The sequence below is a fragment of the Chrysemys picta genome, unplaced genomic scaffold (genome assembly GCF_011386835.1).
Source record: "Chrysemys picta bellii isolate R12L10 unplaced genomic scaffold, ASM1138683v2 scaf93, whole genome shotgun sequence".
Classification (NCBI taxonomy): domain Eukaryota; kingdom Metazoa; phylum Chordata; order Testudines; family Emydidae; genus Chrysemys; species Chrysemys picta.
In genome coordinates, this window is record NW_027052800.1 from 141,833 (window position 1) to 166,000 (window position 24,168).

Here is a 24,168-nt window from a genome sequence, read left to right on the forward strand (position 1 = left end):
CCTGAACTCGACCATCTCATGGTCACTGCCTCCCAGGTTCCCATCCATTTTTGCTTCCCCTACTAGTTCTTCCCTGTTTGTGAGCAGCAGGTCAAGAAAAGCTTTGCCCCTAGTTGGTTCCTCCAGCACTTGCACCAGGAAATTGTCCCCTACACTTTCCAAAAATTTCCTGGATTGCCTGTGCACTGCTGTATTGCTCTCATATAGATTGTTGAGTTAGACACTAATAAGTGTTTTATCTTTATTTTTCTAGTAACCATTTCTGACTTTTGTACCTCATTACTTATCCTCATTTAAAATTTCTTTGTAGTTAGTAAACTTCTTTTACTGTTTTATAGAATCCAGTGTGTTTAAGTTGAAGTGTCTGGGTAACTCCATTTAAGATAATAAATTGGAATATTATTCCCTTAAAGGAGTAACAGACTTAAAATATTTGTATTGTCCAGGAGAGGGCTGAGCAATACAGGACATACATTTCTGGGGGGAAATCTGGGACTGGGGGTGCATTGGGGTCACCCTGCAGTATAACCAAGACTAGTGAGAACCAGAGTGTAATTGCCAGGCTGAAGTTACACAGACACTCAGTGTGTGGCTTGCACTTCGTTTGGCTATTTGTGAGTGGCCCAGTTGGGAGCTCTACAGCAAGGCATTGTAAGGCACCCAGGGTTGCAGGGCAGGGGCACACAGCCCCGCACTGGTTTGAATTGTACCCCAGTATGTCACAAGTTCCCACAACACTCTCATTGACCCTGAAATCAATGTCACGGGTAGGATTGTTAGCAGCTTTCTCAAATCAACGCCAATACCATGGCTCCCCGTTTTGGTGGGAATCACGCCAGCCAACGTCAGGCAAGACACTGCTGTGGTCCAGGAGAACAGCAAGATTCTGGCTGATCTGGACATGACGATCAGTGCCGGCTCCAGGCACCAGCCGACCAAGCACGTGCTTGGGGCGGCACCTGGTAAGGGGCGGCCAATCTTGGGGTGGCGGGGGGGTGCTCAGGGTTTTTTTGGGGGGGGGGTCAGTCGGGCGGCGCTGGGGGTGGGGTGGGTTGTTTTTGTTTCAGCGGCTGGGCGCGCGGGGGGCACTGGGGGGTGGGATTCGGTAGCGGCGCTCCGTGGGGGGGGGTGGCGTCGCTGTGGAGCGCTCTGTGCGGGGGGGTGTTCGGCAGAGCGGCTCGGCAGTGTTTGGTGGCGCGGCACTCGGCAGGAGGTGTGTGTGGCAGCGGGGGGGTTCGGCAGCACAGCGCTCGGCGGGGGGGGTTCAGCAGCGCTGCACTCCGCGGGGGGGGGGGGGGTGTTTGGCTGCGCGGCACTCCGCGGGGGGGCGGGGTGTTTGGTTGCGTGGCGCTCCGCGGGAGGCTGGGGGGTTCGGCAGCGCTGCGCTCCACGGGGGGGTGTGTTTGGTTGCGTGGCGCTCCGCGGGGGGCTGGAGGGTTCGGCAGCGCGGCGCTCCGTGGGGCGGGGGGTGGTTCGACGGCGCTCCGCGGGAGGCTGGGAGGTTTGGCGGCACAGCGCTCCGCGAAGGGGGGCTGGGGGGGTTCGGCGGCACGGCGCTCTGCGGGGGGGTGGGGGGGTGGAGTCGCAGTGCTGAGGGGGTGTGTTATGGTGGCACTATGGAGGGCAGTACTCTTTTTTTTTTGCTTGGGGCGGCCAAAAAGTTAGAGCCGGCCCTGGGTGTCGATATCTTCTCCACAAATGGAAAAATAAAAGAATCACCAAATTGTGACTGTGATACAAACCATGCAACACACCATGGAGAATTGCCCCATTCACTCTTAGAGATTTGGCACAAAAGGGATCCACCTATCTACCCCAGAAGCACTAGAATGGCTTTCAAATCTCAATATTCAGTTATAATCCCAGCCCATTGCTTGTCAAATGCCATATGGAAAAAGAAGAAGAACAAGAAGAAAACAAATTAAGAAAAGAGTAGAAAAAACCTGAAACTGAACCAACTAAAGACTTCAGGAAAGTTAGTGTTTGAAGGAAATGCTACAGAGAACTGGAGAAAGTGGAAGGGGGGATTTAAGCTCTGCAGCATTGTGAGTGATGCAGACAAAAAGATGAATGGCTGCATTATTTCCTCATTTGGCAGGTGAAGAAGCAAGAGAGGTTTTAATACTTTAAAATTTGATAATGCAGCAGATAACAAAAAATATAAGCTTTAAAAAATAAGTTTGAGGCATACTGTGCCCACAAAGAAATGTCACATATGAGAGGCACAATTTTTTCACCAGCAGTCAGACAGAAGGGAAAATTATAGACCAACATGTGACTTCTTTAAAATGGCAGCACAATGTTGTGCATTTGGAGATCTGTGTGACTCACTCATTAAAGACCGCATTGTGCGTGGTACTGTCTCAGAGTCAGTACAAGCTAGGTGGTTGAGGGAGACTAATTTAACCCTTGAACGTTCTGTGGACATATGTTGTACAGCGGAAATGACTGCAAAACAATCGAATGAGCTGGGTGAACCCAAAACCATGTGCACACATTGCTGCATAAGTCTGCCTTTAGTAAGTACCCAGACATACAGTCATGGACTGGAGGATGTTCTGTGGTCAGTAAAAGCCTGTAATCAAGAGAAGTGAAAAAAGAGCAGTTAGAGGCAACTGAGGGTTGTTATAAATATGGCCACAGCCATGCCATAAAGAACTGTCCAGAGTATGGGCAAGAATGCCAAAGATGTGGCAAACACCATCATTTAGCCAAAATGCACAACTCTGGAAAGGAAAAGTCCCAGGGCAAACACATGTTTTCCCTCACAGAAGCAGATGAGCACTCACAAGATCTGTTCCCTGGTATGCTGTGTACTTAGCCATCCAAAGCTGAGTGGAATGTGGTTTTGCTCATTAATGATCACAAAACTGAGTTTTTAAATTGATATTGGGGCACAGGCCAATGTGCTGTCTCTAAAGTTATACAACACTTTAAAGACCGAACTACTTTGCAGCTCCAGTATCTGGCTGATAACCTACTTGGGGGAAAACTGAAAGTATGTGGTAAATTCAGCTTGGACTGCGAGTATCAGGGTAAAAAGAGCATTGATGACTTACAAGCCATACTGGGTTTTGAGGTTGTGACAAACTTAAACTTAGTGCAAAGTGTCAATATAGTAAAAGAAGAACTGGAAGGTGACTGGGATATAGTTAAAGAATACAAGGATGTATTTGAAGCTACATGGCACTTGCCTGGTAAGCACATCATAAAGATTGACTCACAAGAACCACCTTTAATTCATGCACCTCGTAATGTTCCCGGGGAGTTAAGGAACAAAGTAGAAGAATTGTACCACATGGAACTTTTGCAAGTAATAATAAAAGTGCAATAACCTACAAAATGGGTCAATTCTATAATAACTGTAGACAAACCAGGTTGAGATGAAAAAAGAATATGCTTGGATCCAAGAGATATGAATAAAGAGATATGGAGAGAACATTTTCAATTGCCTACAGTAGAAGAAATCACGAGCAAGTTAGCAAAAGCTACAATTTTCATTTCTTAGATGCTAGTAGTGGATTTTGCTAAGTCCAGCCAGATGACAAAATGTCTAGACTCTGTATGTTCAACAGACCATTTGGCAGGTACAGGTTTCCCAGACTTCCTTTTGGCATCTTTTCAGCTCGTAAAATGTGCCAAAGAGTGACCCAACAGACATTTGAAGGACTGGAAGGTGTTGCATATTACGTAGATTACATAACGGTCTGGAGAAATACCAGAGGAGAACATAATGGAAGGCTCAAGAGAGTTCTAGACAGATGTTGTGAAAGGAACATCCAACTAACCAAGAGCAAATGCAAAATTGGCTATGACAGAGATAAAATATTTGGGGCATCACTCGACAAAAGAAGGTCTTAAACTTGACAACTAAAAAAATTCTGTTATAACTGAAATGGCCACAGCGACCTGTAAGGCTGAATTGCAAAGATTTTTTGGAATGGTTTATTACCTTGGGAACTTACATGTCAATAGTAGCCACTTCTGTAAGACAACTGTTGGAAAAAGATGCCGAGCTCTCCTGGATGCCAATACACAAGGTGGTATGTGAACACTTGAAAGAATTGCTTACAGAGTCACCCAGGCTGAAGTACTTTAATGTCAAAGAACCAATCAGTTCATCAGCAGATGCCAGTTCTGCTGGAGTAGGGCCTGTATTGCTGCAAATTGGGGCTTCTGTCACTTCTGCCTCTAGAGCTCTGACAAGTGCACAACAGAGTTATGCCCAGATAGAAAAAGGAACGCTGGCAACAGTATTTGGCTGCACTCGACTTCATCAGTTTATCTATGGAAAAAAAAGTAATCCCGTGCTTCTCCAAGCCATTTTCAGAAAATCTTTGTGCAGTGCTCCACCAAGGATTCAAAGATGGTTGCTAACACTCCACAAATATCAACTGCAAGTGGAATACAGACCATGGTAAGAGTTAGCAATTGCTGATGCTTTATCCAGAGCATACATACTGCATGGTGCCGGAGTAAGTTGATGTTGAAATATGTTACATGATGTCTTCTTTGCTTATTTCACAACAGAAATTGAAGGAATTTCAAGCTGCTATTGCAAATGATGTTGTCCTGCAAAACTTACTGTTTTGCAAGGATGGCGAGGAATACCAGAGGATATCTGTGCTTATTGATCATATAGAGAGGAACTAAGTGTGCAAGATGCACTTGCCTTTAACAGTGACAGAATCATAGTACCAGCAAGTCTAAGAACAGAGATCTTAGCTATTATCCATGAGAGTCTTCTGAGAGCAGAGCTATGTAAAATAAGAACTTGAGATGCTGTCTATTGCCCATAAGTGTTTAATTAAATTGTGGATATGGTACAGTCTTGCAACATACCAAACCTTCAGACACAAAAATCAAAAGAACCAGTGCTACCATATGAGGGTTCAAACTGACCTCCTTACCTGCTCAACTCCTTATGGAAAGACATCTAAGTACCAGATTGCTGACTTAATCAAAGTTGTTGCAACCTAACCTGATACAAAGAGACATACAAAGTAACCTAAAACTGAGGCAAGCAAAGCAGAAATATTTCTCTGACAAAGGTTCAAAGCCTTTATTATCACTGGAAAATGGAGAGGCTGTTTGTATTAGTCAAAAGGGGGGAGGGATAGCTCAGTGGCTTGAGCATTGGCCTGCTAAACCCAGGGTTGTGAATTCAATCCTTGAGGGAGCCATTTAGGGATCTGGGGCAAAAATTGGGGATTGGTCCTGCTTTGAGCAGGGGGTTGGATCAGATGACCTCCTGAGGTCCCTTCGAACCCTGATATTCTATGAAAAGGAACAAGGAAACCTGCAAAGGTGATTGACCAATGAACTGGTCCAAGATGATAGAGGCAGGAGATACCTACTGAAGAAACAGAAGCGATTTGATGAGCATTAAAAGAATTGTACAGGAGAATGAAAATATGGAACAAACAGAAACCGTGTTAACATCCAACTCAGAAATTCAGGCAATTACAAACCAATCTACTGAGTCTCAAGTAGTCAGTTTGAATACACAACAAAAATGGGACACTGAGACTTCTATTACCTCTAAAGGCAGAACGATAAGAAAACCTTCTAGAGATTAATTGTAGACTCTTAGCCTTGGTCTACAATATGGGGGAGAGGGGTCGATGTAATGTACGCAACTTCATCTATGTGAATAACGTAGCTGAAGTTGACGTACCACAGGGTCGACTGCAGCCGCTCCCCTGTCGACTCCGCTTCCACCTCTCGCAGTAGTGGAGTACCGGAGTCGACGGAAGAGCGATTGGGGATCGATTTATCACATCTAGACTAGACACGATAAATTAATCCCCAATAGATCAATCACTACCTGCCAATCCGTCGGGTAGTGTAGACGTACCCTTAGGGTTTCAGATTAGAATGATGCTAAATTAAATTAAAAATGAAATGTAAATATTTTTTTAAAAAGGGAGTGATAATGAGCAGGAACATACTGTTGCATGGTGTAGGAGAGGGGGAATATTGTGTAGTGAGCTTTATCAGCAGAAAACACGTTGCTACAGATTACACTTGCAGCCATACAGGGAAACTAGCAATTCCTATCAGTACAGCTCTCAGTCATAAATGTTTACTGTTACTTAAAGTCTTCAGTATCTTTTCTTATAATAACTAGTTGGCAACAGCTATTACAGATTGTCTTGGACATTGCTCTGCTACATCAAGGCCAGAGGTGCAGTTAGAGGTGTACATTTTGAGTGATTTGGTCCCACAGGCCAGGGCATACAGCCCCCGCAAAAATGGTCAGCTTTAAAAAAATTTAAATTCTCAGCAAAGTTTTTGTCCATAGCTGAAGGGAAATATACTCAGAACATAAACGAAACTCACATCGGACAACTTCCCCTGATCTCAGCTTGTGAACACCACCAAGAACAAGCTGCAGAATACAGAGATTCAGAAGTTATTAGACTTTCATTCTAGTTCTATAAGGTGGTGCACAAGGCTGCTGTGCACCAGCTCTGACAGAGAAGCAAGAGTGCAATGAAACCTGTCAGTTTAAAGTTCATTTTTCAAAGTGTTCTAAAATTTACAAGCCCATTCAGATCAGGTTGAAATTTGGTATGCCTGGTGGGGGCCTGGGGTAGTGTCAGTCTGGAGTCATTTGGTTGGCAGTTCCTGATACACAGTCCCTAATTAAAAGCCTGATGTTGACAGGTTAGGGTGGCATTTATGGCCAGTTTTACCTTCACCTGCCCGGAAGGAGGTGCCTTGCAGAACAGAGATTTCGATGGAGCTGGTATTTAGGAGAAAGTATCTGGGAAACGGGGAGATTCTGCTGTTCTGAAGGAGGCTCAGCAAAATGTCAACTCCCCTGAAAGTTCATATTAGTATGAAATGAAAAAGGATTCAATTAATCAGTATCAAAAGTGTTTCTTACCTTATATTTCTGGACAGCCTCCTTAATGAGAACCACTGTGTGCATTTTGTGTACTGGGGATTTGTCACACTCCACACATATGAATTCCCCATCCTCTTCACAAAACTGACTGAGTTTTTCCTTGTGTCTCTCACACAGATTCTCCTTTTCCTCTTTTTCTTGTTTTAATCCCAATTGTTTAACGTGTTCCACTAAACTAGCCAGATCCCAGTTAGGCCTGAAATTCACTTTCTCAATCTTTTCTCTGCAGATGGGACAGCACAAAGGGCCATGATTTCCCTCTTCCCAGTTGTCACAGTATGTAGTTACGCAGGTTTTGCAGCTGCTGTGCCCACAGTCTACAGTCACTGGGTCGCTAAAATAAAATAAATTGGACATGTGGCTTCATCTTCCACTTCCCTTTCAGGAGTCTCTGAACAGGCCATGGCTGTTGCCCTCTCTGGGTTCTCATTCTCTCTTCCTGTTAAGAGTAGCAGACAAGAGACTTTTACAATGTAACAGCTTTAGTGAACCTACAGACTTGTCAATATTCCTATATATTCTTTAGGGCTGGCAAGTGATTAAAAAAATTAATCCCGATTAATTGTGTGATTAAAAAAATTAATCGTGATTATTCGTGAGATTAATCATGTTGTTAAACAATAACAGAATGTCATTTATTTAAATATTTTTGGATGTTTTCTACATTTTCAAATATATTTATTTCAATTAAAACACACAATACAAAATGTACAGTACTCACTTTATATTTATATGTGCACTGTCAAAAACCAAAGAAATTGTATTTTTCAATTCACCTCACACAAGTACTGTAGTACAATCTCTTTATGATGAAAGTTGAACTTACAAATGTAGAATTATGTACAAAAATAACTGCATTCAAAAATAAAATGATGTAAAACTTTTGAGCCTAAATTCCACTCATTAACTTCTTGTTCAGCCAGTTGCTCAGACAAACAAGTTTGGTTAAAATTTCTAGGAGATAATGCTGCCCACTTCTTGTTTACAATATCACCTGAAAGTGAGAACAGGCGTTCGCATGGCACGGTTGTAGTCGGCTTCACAAGATATTTACGTGCCAGGTGCGCTAAAGATTCCTATGTCCCTTCATGCTTCAGCCACCACTCCAGAGGACATGTGTCCATGCTGATGAACAGATTGCCTAGGAAGGTTGTGGAAGCTCTTTCACTGGAGGTTTTCCAAAGGAGGTTGGATAGCCATCCGTTGTGGATGGTTCAGACACAACAAATCGTCCATCTTGGCCAGGGGTTAGATTAGATGACCCTTTCAGTCCCTTCTAATCCTGTGATTCTACGAAAACCCAGAGTCACTTCATCAACCCTCTATTACAAGGCTCTGAAGTAGCAGGGCCCTGTACTGAGCTGTTGAAGAACCTGGCTCTTGAGCAATGTTCAGATTACCGCCACCCTAAATGGAAAGACGAGGTTTGACCAAGGTAGGTAGAGTTGGACCTGGTCTCTGAGAAGGGAGGGGAGGTGAAATGGTCCTTGCTACCCACGGATCTGACACTTCACAGGGACGGGATGAAGGAAGTGGGTGATAAAAGATGTGATCTAGGACGATCAAAGAGTTAGGGGCAGATTCTGATTCTTTTCCTGGCAGGAGGTAGTACCTTTCTCCTCACATGGTGCCACTGGTTTGAATGAAACTGGGGGAGAAAGTACTCAACATGATCAAAGTGATGAAATCTGGCTGCTAGCTGTTTTGACTGCATTGCCCATTGAACAGATGATTTCAGAGAACTATCCACAGTGACTTCAAGATCTCTTTCTCGAGTGGTAACAGCTACTTTAGACCCCATCATTTTAGATGTATAGTTGGGATTATGTTTTTCAATGTTCATTACTTTGCATTTATCAGATTTGAATTTCATCCGCTAGTTTGTTGCCTACTCACCCAGTTTTGTGAGATCCCTTTGTAATTGTCACATTCTTCTTTGGACTTAACTACCTTGAGTAATATTGTACTGTCTGCAAATTTTGCCACCTCACTGTTTACATTTTTTCCAGATAGTTTATGAATGTGTTGAACAGTACTGGTCCCAGTAGAGATCCCTGTGGGACACCATCATTTACCTCTCTCCATTCTGAAAACTAACCATTGATTCCTACACTTTGTTTCCTATCTTTTAACCAGTTACTGAACCATGAGAGGACCTTCCTTCTCATACCATGACTGCTTACTTTGCTTTAGAGCTGTTGGTGGGCAACCTTGTCAAAGGCTTTCTGAAAGACCAAGTACACTGTATCCAATGTAATTATATTATGGTTGCTATTATCAAACAATTCAGCTTTATTCACCTCTTGGATCAGACCTCATGCTTCACTTAGGTCTAAATCAAGAATTGCTTCTTTCCTTGTGGGTTCCAGGACTAGCTGCTCCAAGAAGCTGTCATTTATGATGTCTAGAAACTTTATCTCAGCATCCCATTCTGAAGCAACATGTACCTAGTGTGACATTTCCCAGGGTACAATCTGGACTGATAAACAGCTGTGTCCCTTCAATTCTCTAACTGGGGGTGCCTTTTACACTGCTTTCCCATGAAAGCTATTACTCCTGGTGTCTTCACAAGCAGCCCCTAGCATGTAAATCACTCCCAGTTCAACTGTGAGAGTGTTCTGGCCAGCCAATCATGAATTATACTATAGGGTAACACCAGCAAATTTCCAGTCCCAGACATAGTTCTCCAGCTGAGGCCTAACCAGTGCTGAGTAGAGCGGTACTATCACCTCCCACGACTTGCCTCTGTTAATGCAACCTAAAATTGCATTTTCTTTTTTGCAACAGCATTGCATTGCTGACTCATGTTGAGATTGTGATCCACCACAACTCCCAGCTCCCTGCTCTTCCTCCAGGTACAGCCTGGGAAGTTAATTGGCCCACCTACCTACCTTAGCACTTTCATGCCTTGTGTGAGGTGCTCACATAGGATTGACCTCAATTAGCTATTCTGAAGTAAACACTATTTGGTCTTTGTCTCTGCTGTGATTTTACTGCAAGATAGTTCTGTCAGTGTAACAATATGTAAAATGCTTTGCATTGAAGACATAGCCTGATGAGACTGGAACATGGATGAGGGCAATTTGGCTGAGGTTCAGTTATAACAGAGTGCCGGCACTGATGTAGTTAAGGTTGAGTATCACTCTCTGTTAAAAGGTGGGCTAACCTAAGGACTCTAAAATCTAGATGCTTAATCAGGTTGTCTTGACATTTGCTGTTCTTCATGGGGATGCAGGGTAAGATTAATAGTCCAAATTGGGGATCAACTGTGCAAAGGTTCATGAAATAGAATCCCCCCAAAATATCATTTTACACACCAACTCATTTTTTAACTTTTTTGGTGCACACCTGGAGTTCAAACTATGACTCTAATCATCCCCCCAACTGATCTCAGTCATTCAGCATTTTCCTCAGCCAGTGCATGGCACCCACTGTCCATTTGGATAAGCTATATTTTAAAAGTTATTAATCTTTGTCATAACCATACAGCTAAGGGTAGCCTAGAATTCCTCCTTACCTGTAAGGGGTTAAGAAGCTCAAATAACCTGGTTGGCACCTGACCAAAAGGACCAATGGGGAAAGAAGTTACTTTCAAATCTGGGGGTGGGAGTGGGGGTGGGGGTGGGGGTGGGGGTGAGGGTGAGGCTTTGTTTTTGCTCTTTGTTTGTGTGCTCTCTCTCGGGACTGAGAAGGGCCAGGCAGAAATCCATCTCCTCCAAACTATCCTGAACTAGTCTCTAATATTACAAAAATAGTAAGTAAAGCCAGGCAAGGCGTGTTAGGTTATTTTTTGTTTTAGCTTGTGAATTTTCCTTTTGCTAGAGGGAGGTTTATTCCTGTTTTTTGTAACTTTGAAACTAAGCCTAGAGGGAGTTCCTCTATGTTTTTGAATCTTTTGTTACCCTGTAAAGCTACCTTCCATCCTGATTTTACAGAGGTGATTCTTTTACCTTTTCTTTAAATAAAATTATTCTTTTAAGAACCTGATTGATTTTCAATGTCCTAAAGACCCAGGGGTTTGAGTCTGTGCTCACTTTGTAACCAATTGGTGAGGATATTATTCTCAAGCCTCCCCAGGACAGGGGGTGTAAGGGCTTGGGGGGATATTTGAGGGGAGATAGGGCTCCAAGTGACCCTCCCTGAATGTTTGTTTAAATCACGTGGTAGTGGCAGCACTACCAAGGGCAAAGAAGGAATTTGTGCCTTTAGGAATTTTTTAACCTAAAATGGTAAAAATAAGCTTAGGGGGTCTTTCATGCAGGTCCCCACATCTGTACCCCAGAGTTCAGAGTGGGGAGGGAACCCTGACAACCTTAGAGTTTAGAACTCTAGATCAGAGCGGAATGAACTGCCAGACTAAAGAGACTGAAGTGTGCATGAAAAACTGAAAATTTCTGTGGAACATTTAGATAAAAATGAAACTTTTTTGTTTTTATTGAAAAATTTCAAGTGAAACTATATTATTTGTATGAGCTGTACAGTTAAGTGCCCTTTTCATCCAAATCTACTTTTACAAGAATCATTGTTGTGTATGCATCTCCATGAGCCACCAGTATGATTACTCCAAGAACCTCCCGAGAGTCTGAATGAAAGGTGCATTCTGTAGAATGCATACAAAGCACTCCCACTGTGGGGTAGGAGGAAAAAGGAAGGTCTCTGGCAGCACCTCATTTGTGATCTCCATAGTTAGGCAAAAGTTTCTGGTTGCCGTTGAATCCATCCACACACCACAATGAAAGGACTCCCCCTTCACATCTTTTTTATTTTTTGATCCCTTTTCCTACAAATGCAGGATCCTCTATGCTCTATGCCTCTCGTTGAGATGGTTTTATTTTGTAGGAAGAGAGTTAAATTGACGGGAAGAGCATTGTAGTGTGTACACCTCCACTGTTTTGTCAACAAAAGCTTCCTTTTGCTGACCAAACTGTGTAGTGTAGACAAGACCTTATGGTATGTCTATACTTAAAATGCTATTGCAGCACAGTTGTGCTGCTGTAGTGCTTCATAGTCGACACTCACTACAGTGAGAGAACGGGTTCTCCCATCACTGTAGCTAATCCACAACTCAGTCAGTGGCAGGGTTGAAGGAGGGAAGACTGGTGGGTGAAAGGGAAGAGAGGGTTTCTGTCCAGATTGCATACATTTTCCCTTTGTAAAAGTGGCTGAGATTCAGGGTCAGGAAGTGTTGGGATGACAGAAAAAGTATGAAAAAAGAGTAAAGGCAGAAAAGACAGTATATTTCTGGCACTTATAAGATAAGTATATTTCTAAAATCACCTTTGTCCTAGTATCATAATTCATTTATTTTATATAATTCACAAGAATTAAAAGGTTTTTTGTCTAAATTCTATTCAAAACTGATGGACACACTTAACAAATCTAAACATGGGAACATGACATACTTGTGCAAAGACTTATTAAAAAAGAATTGTGTGCACATGAGTGTTATGGTGCAAAAGGTGAAGACGCCATAAAGCCATCTGTATCAAATGCAATACATGCAACAAAGAATTCAACATGAACCCACCGTATGAACTACATGTGGTCACTATTAGCCAAACTGCATTTGATAGATGACTGGATATCCCATTTGAAGGGCTGCTAAAAAAGAGGACATACTTGGTATTGTTGTTGTTGTTTAGTATTTATGTTTCAGTAGCACATAGAGGCCAACCAGGTCAGGGACTCCATTGTGCTAGGTGCTGCACATAGTCAATAAATGACAATCCCTCCCCCAAAGACATTACAATTTAAATAGGCAAGATATAACAGGTAGATGAGATAAACTAGTGCAGGGGTGGCCAACCTGAGCCTGAGAAGGAGCCAGAATTTACCAATGTACATTGCCAAAGAGCCACAGTAATACGTCAGCAGCCCCCCATCAGCTCCCACCCCCACTCCCAGCGGCTCCCACCCACCGGCAGTCCTGCCAATTAGCGCCTCCCCCTCCCTCCCAATCAGCTGTTTTGTGGCATGCAGGAGGCTCTGGGGAGGAAAGAGGGGAGGAGCGAGGTCACTGCAGGCTCAGGGATGGGGTGGGGGCAGAGCCTGTGGCAGAGCCAGGGGTTGAGCAGTGAGCACCCTCCGGCACATTGGAAAGATGGCGCCTGTAGCTCCAGCCCCGGAGTCGGTGCCTATACAAGGAGCCGCATATTAACTTCAGAACAGCCACATGTGGCTCCGGAGCCACAGGTTGGCCACCCCTGAACTAGTCGGTTGGGGATGGGGAGACAGGGTAACAAAATCAACAATAGACTAATTAATCAACAAACACTGCACTTTTAGAGAATCGACTAGATGCATATCATTGAAATAACTGGACTAACATTCCGATTTTTGACTTGGAACTACACTTACTGGGATTATGGCTAGACATGGTCCTGAACTATTCCTGTCACTATTGCATATTTCCCATATAATCTTGGCGGTAAGTCGGATAGGGCAAAACTTTCAAAAATGGGTTCTAATTGTTTGGGTGTCTAACATTAGACCTTAGATCTGATTTTCAGAAGCGCCCAAGCACTTGCAGCTCCCACTGACTTTCAAGGTATGTCTTCAGTGCAGATCTAGCCTGGAGTTTTACTCGGGTGGTGTCCCAACCCCACTCCCATGCACACACAAGTCCCACTCACTAGAGTTTATTGGTCCTTTCTACCGGCACGGCTGGGGGTGTGGGATAGTGCACCGGCTGCACTTTCACTTGGGTTGGTATTGCAGTGAGGTCACAGGCTAAATCACTCAAGTGCTGTCTGCTGATAGTCCTCCAACGCCATCCCACAATTCAACCCCTCATCCTGCTGTGCCCTGAAGGACAGGCAAATTGTCCTAGAAAACACTGGGAAATAGACACAGAGCAGATCAGTTTACTGCTGCATAATGCACCATGGGATATGCCCCCAGAAGTCCTCCACAGGAGAGCACGGCACCAATAAGGCCACAGGAATTCAAGGAGGGTTTCATAGTGTGACCACTCATCCCTGGGCTGAGCTAACTTGGGTGGCTCAGACCGAGGTGCTGATCTTTTTCTTCTGTTTGTACAGCACCTAGCACAATGGGGGGTCCTGGTGCATGACTCGGCTCCTGGGCACTACCCTAATACACCTAATGAATAATATACCGCGCCTAGCACAATGGGGTCCTGGTCCATCTCTGAGGCTCCTAGGCACGTCTGTAATACACCTAATAAATACTGTACAATGCCTTGGATAGTGGGGACCTGGGCCATGACCGCGGCTACCAGGCACTACCATAATATACCTAATAAATAACATAACTGCAAGGAAGACATACCTAATCTGGAGTTGTGGATTCTTGGCACCTCTGAAAATCAGACCTTAATGTTGGGCACTTAAACATCGAGGCACTCAACATTAGAGTTTCCTTTTCATAATTTGGGCTTTAACCTCAGTGTTTCAGTTTCCCCATCATTAAAATTGTGACAACAATACATTTTATTTCACTGGTGGTTGGTTAGGTTTAATCAATTAATGTTTATGAAGCATCTGAAAACCTCAGAGGGAATTAGAAGAGCACAAGTATTTTTTAATTTCATTTTGTCAATAGTTGATTTATCTTGGCAAATTGGTCAGTGTTTTAAAACATTTGATACCTTTGAGAAGCTCTGAGTTCTCCAGTTTTGGGGTCCACTGCATGTTGGCTGTCCTTTTCCAACTGAAATACTGCAAGAAAACAAGAGGAAAAATACAACATGGTTACCTAACTGACAATCTTCTCCATTTACCTTCTGAGTTGACTCAAGTGTATTTAATTTCATCCTCTCCTTTGGGATGCATAGCAAGAATCTGAGTACTAGGGAGGATTAGTTCTTTATTTTTTAGGGAATAATCTGAATTGTACAGCCTCTAACATGGAAGCCCAGGGCTTGTCTACATTAAGCCTATATTTAAGAGAAACTAGGATATATGCTAGCAGATCCCAACCGTGGTATGAGCACAAAATGTCTATATTGGGGTAATCAATTATTTTTTGTCAAGGTCCAAATTTCTTGATCAAAGTATAGTCAGATTCCAGAGAAAATACAAAAATAACAATAATAACAATAATAAGTAAATAAAAAGATTCTTCATTTTGTTCAAAAGCATCTGGCAGTCCAGATTTGGCCCACAGTCCATATATTGGCAACCCCTGGTCTATAGTGTACACCAGGCCTTGAGCACTGGCCATTTGCAGGGGCCAGTGTGGAGCAGACCAACCCCAAGGCAAGCTCCAGGACGGATTGTGTCACACAGTCTTGTTTGGTGCACCTAGGAATACATAGTAGAGGTATAGCTTGTTCCTCCTGATATGCTGGCCACATTCCAAGGGCCAGGGTTTGGGGTGGTGGAAGGGCTTGGCTTCACTTCTTCCTTGCATCCTTTCTTGTAATTTGCTGCTTTGGGGGCTAGGGGCAGGGAATGAGAAGCAAGTTTAGTCCTTACAGCCCAGGGCCTGCTATTATGGCAGGCTTTTGTGCATCTGTACAAGAAGTGAAGGTGGATCATTTAGCATCCACGCCACATGAAACATGTAACCCAATGGGTGTGCTGTGTTTCTCCTCCCACAGTCTGATGCACAGATGATATGAGTCTACTACAGCTACCAGCAAGAGAGTTACTCCTATAGCTCTTAGAAGCTGATGCTTTAAGTTCTGATGGTCTTTGATTTGATCTCCATTGATGAAACATGATAATGGTCATCATACAAGGCCTTTCACAATCCAGCTCTTCATGTCCATCTGGGAGCCATGACACAAGAAGAGAGAAAGAGAACTGAGTGTGCTACATTTATCATAACAATCTCAAGGTGTGAACAATGCTGCACTGTTCAGGTGATTGCAGGCAAAGAAATGTGGGCAGGGAACAGATAGAGGCCAAGACAGTGGCAATGATGTAAATAAGAGGAAATGTTTATCCTCACTTAGAAGACATTTCAGACAATAAAAAGGAACATTAGAGCTGTTTGGGAATTTTCCATCAAAATATTTGACAGAAAAAGTGGTTTCCACAAAACCAAATTTGACCTGGGAAAATAGAAAAAAAAATCTAAACAAAATGTGTTGGGTCAGGTCAACATTAATCTCTGCTTCTGCCACAGTGCCGCATGGGAGCTACATTTCTTCAATGTGTAGGGTTCTGTAGCTGGACTACATCTCCTGTGATGTACCACAGTCATGGAACCTCCATGATACACTGGGGCAGTTCAGCCAGCAGGAGACATGTAAAATACTGTTTTTCGATCTGCTCTAGAGAAAAAAAAACATTTTAAAAGCAGAGAAACTGCAGCTAAGATCTGTGGTCTGCAGGTCACGCTTCTGCAGCATCCTGGAACCTTGCGGCAAACTGGAAACATTTTTAATGGTTCTGTTTAGGGGAAAAGTCCCCTTTGAAACTATGATCCTAAATCAGAAAAAAACACAAACACTGAGCAGTAAGGTTACAGAGAAGGAGATACTGTTGAGTCCATTGTAGGCAGGGCCTGATCTCCTTTCATTAGTATGATCATTACTAGCTCCCGTCGTCTTGCTGAGTGTCTCTGCCAGGTGTCTCTGATTGATGGCTCTCAACACCGTCACAATTAACTTTACAGCATCATCCTTCCCATAGTAGTTGATCAGCAGGCCAGCTATGTCTGTGGGATCTGTGTCCTGCAGCCGGCCCCAGGGCGTGTTGTTTGTCCCTCCACCAAGAGGTCATTCAGCTTAATCTTGAACCTCTTCAGATCTTTGTCTATCATGTCTTCCAAAGCATTTCTCAGGTGATCTTTCACTGTCTTCATCATGCTGCCCCCTCAGACATCTGAGCAAATTGCTAGGCCATCCAGTTGGTGTTAGAAACAGCTTCTGTGCCTGCAGACAGATCTCAGGGAGATTATTTGTTCTTACAGAAAGAGATGAAATAAGCAATTAGTTCCTATGCTTGTCTCACAGCTGCTTCCACCTCTGCCCCTTCCTTTTTGCCAGCCTGGTTCCCCTCACTGATCAAAATTAAAAATCCCAAATGCTGAATCATTGGCCCTGTGAGCAGCTCCAGGAGGTAATGTGTCTCAGATGGCACGATCCTTCCAGGACCTGTCTAGTGTGCACTCTTCACCTTTCATCAGCATGGTACAGGTTGCTCCACCACTACATGGGCCCTTTTTCGGCCAGTCAGTGTGGAGGAAAATGAGGTTCCACAACTCGCTACCCCTTTTTGGGAAATTTGCTAACCACAAGAGATGGTTGAAAACCACATGTAGCCATTCCCCTGAGTTATGGTGCTTGCTAATCGGAGTGGATTCTCCTCCTTCCTTGCATGGGTTCTTATTGCAAGGCTAGGTGCCTCCACCCGAGGTGACTCCTCTCAGTTCCTGGGACACAAGGGGTGCTGTCCCTTGGGAAAATAACTATGACCTCTCTTAACCAGGAGTATAACCCTGTACACAAGATATAAAATGCAGTAAGACAAACCCAAGCAAATGAAATGCCCCACCCAAAAATAACAATGTAACCAAGAGGGACCCTACTGGGGACAGGAAACAAAGGCTTTATAATGCTTCCTTGGGTTCCCAGCATTGTGAAGAACCTCACTACCAACTGCCCTTAGCCTCAGGAAGCCATGTCTGTGCCTGCCAGAGGGATAGGCTCCCCAGATCCACTGACCATGGACGACACATGCATTCCCATTGGGGCCTCGCCGGCCCAGCTGTCCATCTGCAGTTAAGTGATAGACACACTCCAAATCTGCAGCCCCTCGAGCCTCTCCTTGGAGTACCCAGTCCCTGGTCCACTGGACATTCTCAGAATTCACAGATCAACTGCTTCCAAAGCAACAGTACAGCCCAGTTTACCAGCTTCACCTCTGATCACGGCTCCGCTCAACACACTGCACTTAGATATGTTTATAGTGAAAACTAGAAAAAGTTTATTTAACAAAGCAGAGATTCCAGGGATAGCAAGTAGAAATATTGGAAACAAATAGTTACATATAAAACAAAATCATAACGCACATTCTGGAACTTAGGCTTACTTAACAAGATACTCTCCTGTCAATAACGTTTAGCTCACCCAAAGTCTTTGTCACAGTGCTTAACAGCCCTGGTTGGCTGTGATGCATGGTGGCAGCTTGTCCGCTCAGTGAAAGACACAGGGTATGCCTCTACCTCCAGTATCAGTCACAAGACAAACACATTCATGCGTACACTGGTGGTTCGTCAGATAAACCCTTTATGAATGGTGGCTGTGGACAAAGAAGGTCTTCATCCAGGGCCCTAATTGAGAAAGTACTCACGGCACTGCAAGAAATAAACACAGCAGAAGTAGAAGCCAGTGTTGTGATGTTTGTTGACAGGTGTCAATTGTCGGTTCCTTTAGAAGAAACCAGAATGCTATCATCAATGCAATTTATAAAGAGTTTTGGAGGATCAGATTGAGAGGCAATAAATTGACTTTGCAATGTATTCCATCACATGTTGGCATATATGGGAGTGAGATAGCTGATAACTGGCAAAAACTGGAAGATCGGAAATTCAGATGCCAAGGACAATGGTTGAGGATATTGACACCCTATCAAAGTAAATATTAGTTGAAATAAATGATCCTTTTATCCAAAAGATAAATGATTCTCTGATATCAAAGCATCTCAGAAAGTAACATCCCCACAATCACGAGAGTGCAGACAGGGCATCCTGCAGGAAGGCAAATCTATAGATGGGACCAAGATATATCTAGTCTGCAAGATGTGCCAGGACCAGGCTTTCAAACCTGCCCACACTTTTGAATGTAACATTGTAAGGAAAGCTATGATCTTCAGAATTGGCTTCTTGGATCAAGCCCTTACAAAAGACCCTGTAAGAGTCACAGAATACATTCTTGAACTTCCTGGCTTAATATGATTATCAAAGGTGACCTGATATGGGACTTCATGGCTTGATATGGAACAAGAAAAGAACAACCTACAGAAATTTGATAGAGGGGTTTTTTGGTCTAGCAGACAAAGGTATAACATGATCCAAAGGCTGGAAGTTAAAGCTAGATAAATTCAGACTAGAGGTAAGGTACACATGTTTAACTTCCCAAGGGTTGTGATGGACTGTGATGGATTCTCCATTACTGGCAATTTTTACATCAAGTTTGGATGTTTTTCTAAAAAGTCTGCTCTAATTCTCAACAACTTTTGGACTTGACAAGAATTGTATTCAAAGCTGTGGATAAATTCTTTCTACAACTAACCACCCCTCCCGCTGTGGTATGTGTGTGTGTGGGGTCAAACAGCTGGAGGCAGGGGCAGGAGAGGGGCTGAGGAGCAAAATCTGGGATGGAGGGTAGGAGTTGGGGTTCAACCCAGGGGGGAGGTGCTGCCAGAAGAAATAAATGATCTGGGGGTTCTTTTTATGTGCCTTTTTGTTCCTGAGCCTTTATGGTGCAGTAGGCCCAGATCCACAAAAGTAGGAGCCTAAATCCCTGAGTGAATCTGGCCCTAGCAGTCTCATTCTTTTGCTGTTATCTCTCACAAAGAATTCATATACCTAAGGCCATTCCTACACTACAAACATATGTTAACTCAAGTTACATGAGCATACAGGTGCTGTAGTTAGTATGTCACTTCTATGCCTGCCTGCTTGGTGCCTTTTGTCGGTGGTGAGTGTACTCCCCAGGAGCACTTGTATTAGTTCAGAGTGTGGTGCACCATGCGTGTGTAACAACCATCCATCACAATTTGCTACTTCTCACCTTTGTCATTCTCTAGTCTAGGGGTAGCAAATTGTGATGGATGGCTGCATTACATGCTGGCTCCTGGCAGGAGGCGACAGTTTTTAAACTGTGGGGTGTGTCCCTGTAGGGAGGTGCACCCCAAAGTTTGAAAACCTCTGTGCTAAATAGAGGGCAGAATTCTGGGGGGGACACGAGCCAGTGAGCCCCCCCCCCACAATGCACTGCCTCCGGGGGGGATAAATATGCTTGCTTGCCCCGGGTGCTACAATGCTTAATTATGGCTCTGGTGTAGCACTTACATGAGCCATTGTAAGTGATATTTAGTTTGAATAAGGTTTGAAGAATATGTTCCCTAAGGTTTAACTGGATTGCTATGGAATTTCACTGTGGGAAGGAGCACGATGTCACAGTGCTCTCAACTACATTACTTTCATGGAATCCATTTTGTAAGTGAGGAATAGAGAAAAATGAAGAGAAAAATCAAATGCTGCTTCATTATGGATTGGCACTGAGTGGTATGAGGAGAGAAACAGAGAGAAGGTTCTTGTAAATCAAATAATATGATGTTTTATTGGTTAATAGTATCAAAGTTAAGTTATAGACAGTTAATGGCACATTATAAGAGGCACTACCTGTAGGAAATTCTCTCTCCCTTGGCTCTGAATCTTGCTGAGTTGCAGATTCCTGCTCCAGAGTTAAACCATCCTTCTCCCCTGGTGCTGGGGCTCCTTGAGTCTCTCGTTTCTGCTCCTGATTTACACCAACTTTCACCCCCAACTTTGGGGCTTGTGGAGTCTGTGATTCCTGCCCCTGATTTACACCATCTAGCAAGGAAAACAGAGAGGAAAGAATCCATTCTTAGTCGATGCAGCATATTTATCTTCCTCCTGCTGTGTGAGACTGTTAATTGCAGGAGGCTCAGCTGGATGGGAACAGGAGAGGCCTGTATAAAGGCCAGGAGCTGAGAGCACCTGGGGGCTACAGGGAAGTAGTCTGCAATCACTCCTTGGGGAAAAAAGGGGTCCGTGCTTGGGTAACCCAGAGGAGGGGAAGACAGCAAGGTATTGGATAGTGTGTACTTTGGCTGCTGATGAAAGGGCCACGAACTGGAACCCAGAGTAGAGGGCAGGGTTCCCCTACCAGCTACTGGAGGAGTGGTACAGATCAGGCAGTGGAGTGTGGCCTGCCTGGGACAGTTTGCCCTGGAAGACTTTGAAGGAGGAAGGTGGAAATATGCCTAGTGATCTGGCCGGAGGGCCACGTCATGAAGAGGAAGCACACCGACTCGCAGAGAGTGAAAAAGAGAGAGAGAGAGTTAGCCCTGGTCTATACTACGGGGGGGATCGACTTCAGCTATGCTATTGACATAGCTGAAGTCGGCATATCTTAGGTCGACTTACCTCGCCGTGAGGACGGCAGCGAGTCGACCGCTGCCGCTCCCCCGTCGACTCCGCTTCCACCTCTCACGAGCTGGAGTTCCGGAGTCAACGGGGAGCGTCTAGATGAGATGTGATAAATTGATCCCCGATAGATTGATCCCTACGTGCCGATCTGGCAGGTAGTGAAGACCTGCCCCTAATCCCCAGAGTGGCCAGAAGGAGGAACTAACTGTGGTGAGTAGACCCTTTGACAATTTAAAACAAACAAAACAGGAAAATTCAATGATAAGATTCACTTAGTAATTTTATCTCAACCACATCGAACATGGTGTAACTTTTTAAACAGTCTAAATGTTACACATTCATAATTTTCAGTTTATTCAGTTTTACAAAATCGGCAAATTAACACTGCAGTGTGAGCCATAATTTCAGAATGTTCTGACTTTGCACAGAACAATTTGTAATTGATTTTGCCTTTGTACTTATTTTTTTTTAATCTGCAAAGACAAAGGAACATTTTGTATTGCATCCTCTTCGGCTGATCTTAAAAGATTAAATTTAACAGAACTGTAACAGAATAAATGTTAAATCAAGTACAGATGGGAGGGAAATAAGAGTGTGCAGGTGTTGGGTGGTGTTGGTGACTTGATAGTGTTGGTGTTGCGTCTGGTCGTCCCTTCTGGCCTTAACCTCTCTGACTCTAAATAAGAGGTAATACCTTTGGGAAGGTCTGTCTCCTCCAGTTCAGGGTCTCGCTGAGTTGCTGATTCCTGCTTCCAGTTTAAATCATCTTTCTGCCTGAGCTCTGGGTCTTGCTGAATCTCTGATTCCAGCCTCTGATTTAAACCATCTTCCTCCCCTGGATCTGGAGGAGTCTCTGATTCCTGATGCAGATTTAAGATATCTAGCAAATAAATAAATAAATAAATAAATTATATGTATATAAGTACTTAACATACGATTCTCCTCCTTCCCTTTCTCGCTGGACATTAATTTATTTATTTTCTCAGTCAAATATTTGAGCTTCAATACAACAGTCCCACAGCACTGAGGAGACAGAAGTCTTCTTGATTTGTAACCACGGTAATAGGTAATATTGTATAAAAATGTTGGTGGGAGCCAGTAGGTGCAGACAAGATATGTCCCAGGACAAGTTTTTGGGAAAAAAACCCAGAAACCAAAATTTGGAAATATTGCTGTAGTGCCTCATTGTAGATTCAATGTCTCTAACTTCCATCCTCATCTATAGGCTGGGCTAACTACATCTCCCAGGATGCACCATGCCTCCTATCTTGATGAGGAAGACAGAGTATCATGGGAGTTAAGAGCTGTTCTACAATGAAAACTTGCATCAGTACAGATACATCTCTCAGTGGTGTGAAAAATTCATATCATCTGAGAGACACAGCTATGCCGACCTAACCCCTGGTGTAGACAGTGCTAGGTCAAGGCAAGAATTCTGCCATCAATCTAGCTATCACCTCTTGGGGGGTGGGGGTGGATGAACTACAGTGATGGGAGAACCCGTTCTTTTGCTGCAGTGAGTGTCTACTCTGAAACACTGCAGCAGCACAACTGTGCCACTGTAGCATTTCAAGTGTAGACATACCCTAAGTCTGGTTTAGGGCCTCTCTGTATTGTCAAGATATCTATATTCTATATTCAGTATGTGGCTGGGCTTGCCAGGCCCTACATTCAACTTAATGACCTCCGTTTGTCTGTCTTTAATGGGATAACTTTTGAACACTGCGGCTGATCAAGTCTGAAATTTCAGGGATGTTCTAGGCATCAGTTGGACAGGAAGCTATTGATTTTGAGGGCAATGAGAAAACGATACATGAGGTATGTCTGCACAACTAGGTACCCGTGGCTGGCCCATGCCAGCTGACTCAGTCTCACCGTGTTCAGGCTGTGGAGCTATTTCACTGCTGTGTAGACTTCTGGGCTCAGTCTTGAGCTCTGGGACCCTCCCACCTCCAGCCCAGAAGTCTACACTACAGTTAAATAGCCCCACAGCCTCAGCCCCACAAGCCTGAGTCAGCTAGCACAGGCCATTTTTGGTGTGTAGACATACTCATGGAGTCCCTGTCATCCGTCTAGCAGAGCCACAGCTTCAAGCCCTTCTGTAATTGTCTATAGATAAAGAACTGGTTGATTCCATTAACACCTTCCAGCATCAGAACACCCCTGTTCATCTCTCCCCATCCTCCCAATCGAGTTTAACATGTTCACACCCTGAATGAGTTTGCTCCCAGATAGCAAGAAGACAAATAAGAATGGATGGGCGAGAATGGGGGAGGCACACAGAGCACCTGGTATACAGGGGATGGAGGAATGGGACACCTCAAGCATGTGGGAAAGGGGTAATGGGGTGCACACACACCTTGACAGGGGGACACAGTGGTGACGGGTTGCAAGGAGTCCTTGAACTAGAGGGGGATGGGTGGGGGCACCCAGGGAGCTTGTTGAGAGAATAGAGGGCTGAGAGGAGCCTGTGGGGGAGCAGTGAGCTTGGCCCACAGAGACTAACACAAAGCCACTTATACCCATTTTGTGACCAATGTAGACTTGAAGTTGAACTTCCAACATCATTTACATCTCCAGAGAGTCCATGAGAATTTTGCCTGCTCAGTCCAGCCTATACTTTTGCTGAGTTTAATCATTTACTTATTCAAAGTTTAAATCATAATAGAATCAACCACATTTCTGGCTTTAGGAACCGATCCTGCAGGCACTCATTGAAGTCTATGGAGTTATTCTAGAGTAAGGGCATGGCTACACTTGCAGATGTAGAGCGCTGTGAGTTAAACCAGAGAGCAGTGCATTGTGGTAGCTATCCCAGCCTGCAAATGGCTGCAATGTGCTTTTCAAATGAGGGGGGTGGGGTGGAGTGTGACAGGGAGTGTATTGTGTATATCTGTGGGAGAGAGAGTGGGGTTTTGGGGGGGCCGAGAGCATGTCAGCATGCTGTCTTGTAAGTTCAGACAGCAACAGACCCCTCTCCCCCTTGCGCCTCTCTCTCTCACACAGCATTCCACAGTAATGGTTGCTTTGTCTCGGAGCAGATAAGCAGCCGGCTGTCAGAAACGGAGCTTTCAAAGGGCATATCGGCATTCCTGCAGTGATTCCAAAACAATGACAAGAGTGGCCACTCGACTTAAGGGGATTATGGGACGTTTCCAGAGGCT

The 24,168-nt window shown here is 44.1% G+C and overlaps 1 long non-coding RNA gene across 1 annotated transcript; it reads right to left on the bottom strand.

Moving 5' to 3' along the window:
• Positions 1-1,473: 1,473 nt before the first annotated feature.
• LOC135977986 (uncharacterized) lies at positions 1,474-21,880 on the bottom strand. Its single transcript, XR_010595427.1, has 5 exons — positions 21,699-21,880; positions 20,234-20,425; positions 14,523-14,592; positions 12,441-12,514; positions 1,474-7,352 (listed from the first exon to the last, which is right to left on the bottom strand). It is a non-coding gene; the product is annotated as an uncharacterized LOC135977986 (long non-coding RNA).
• Positions 21,881-24,168: the final 2,288 nt, after the last annotated feature.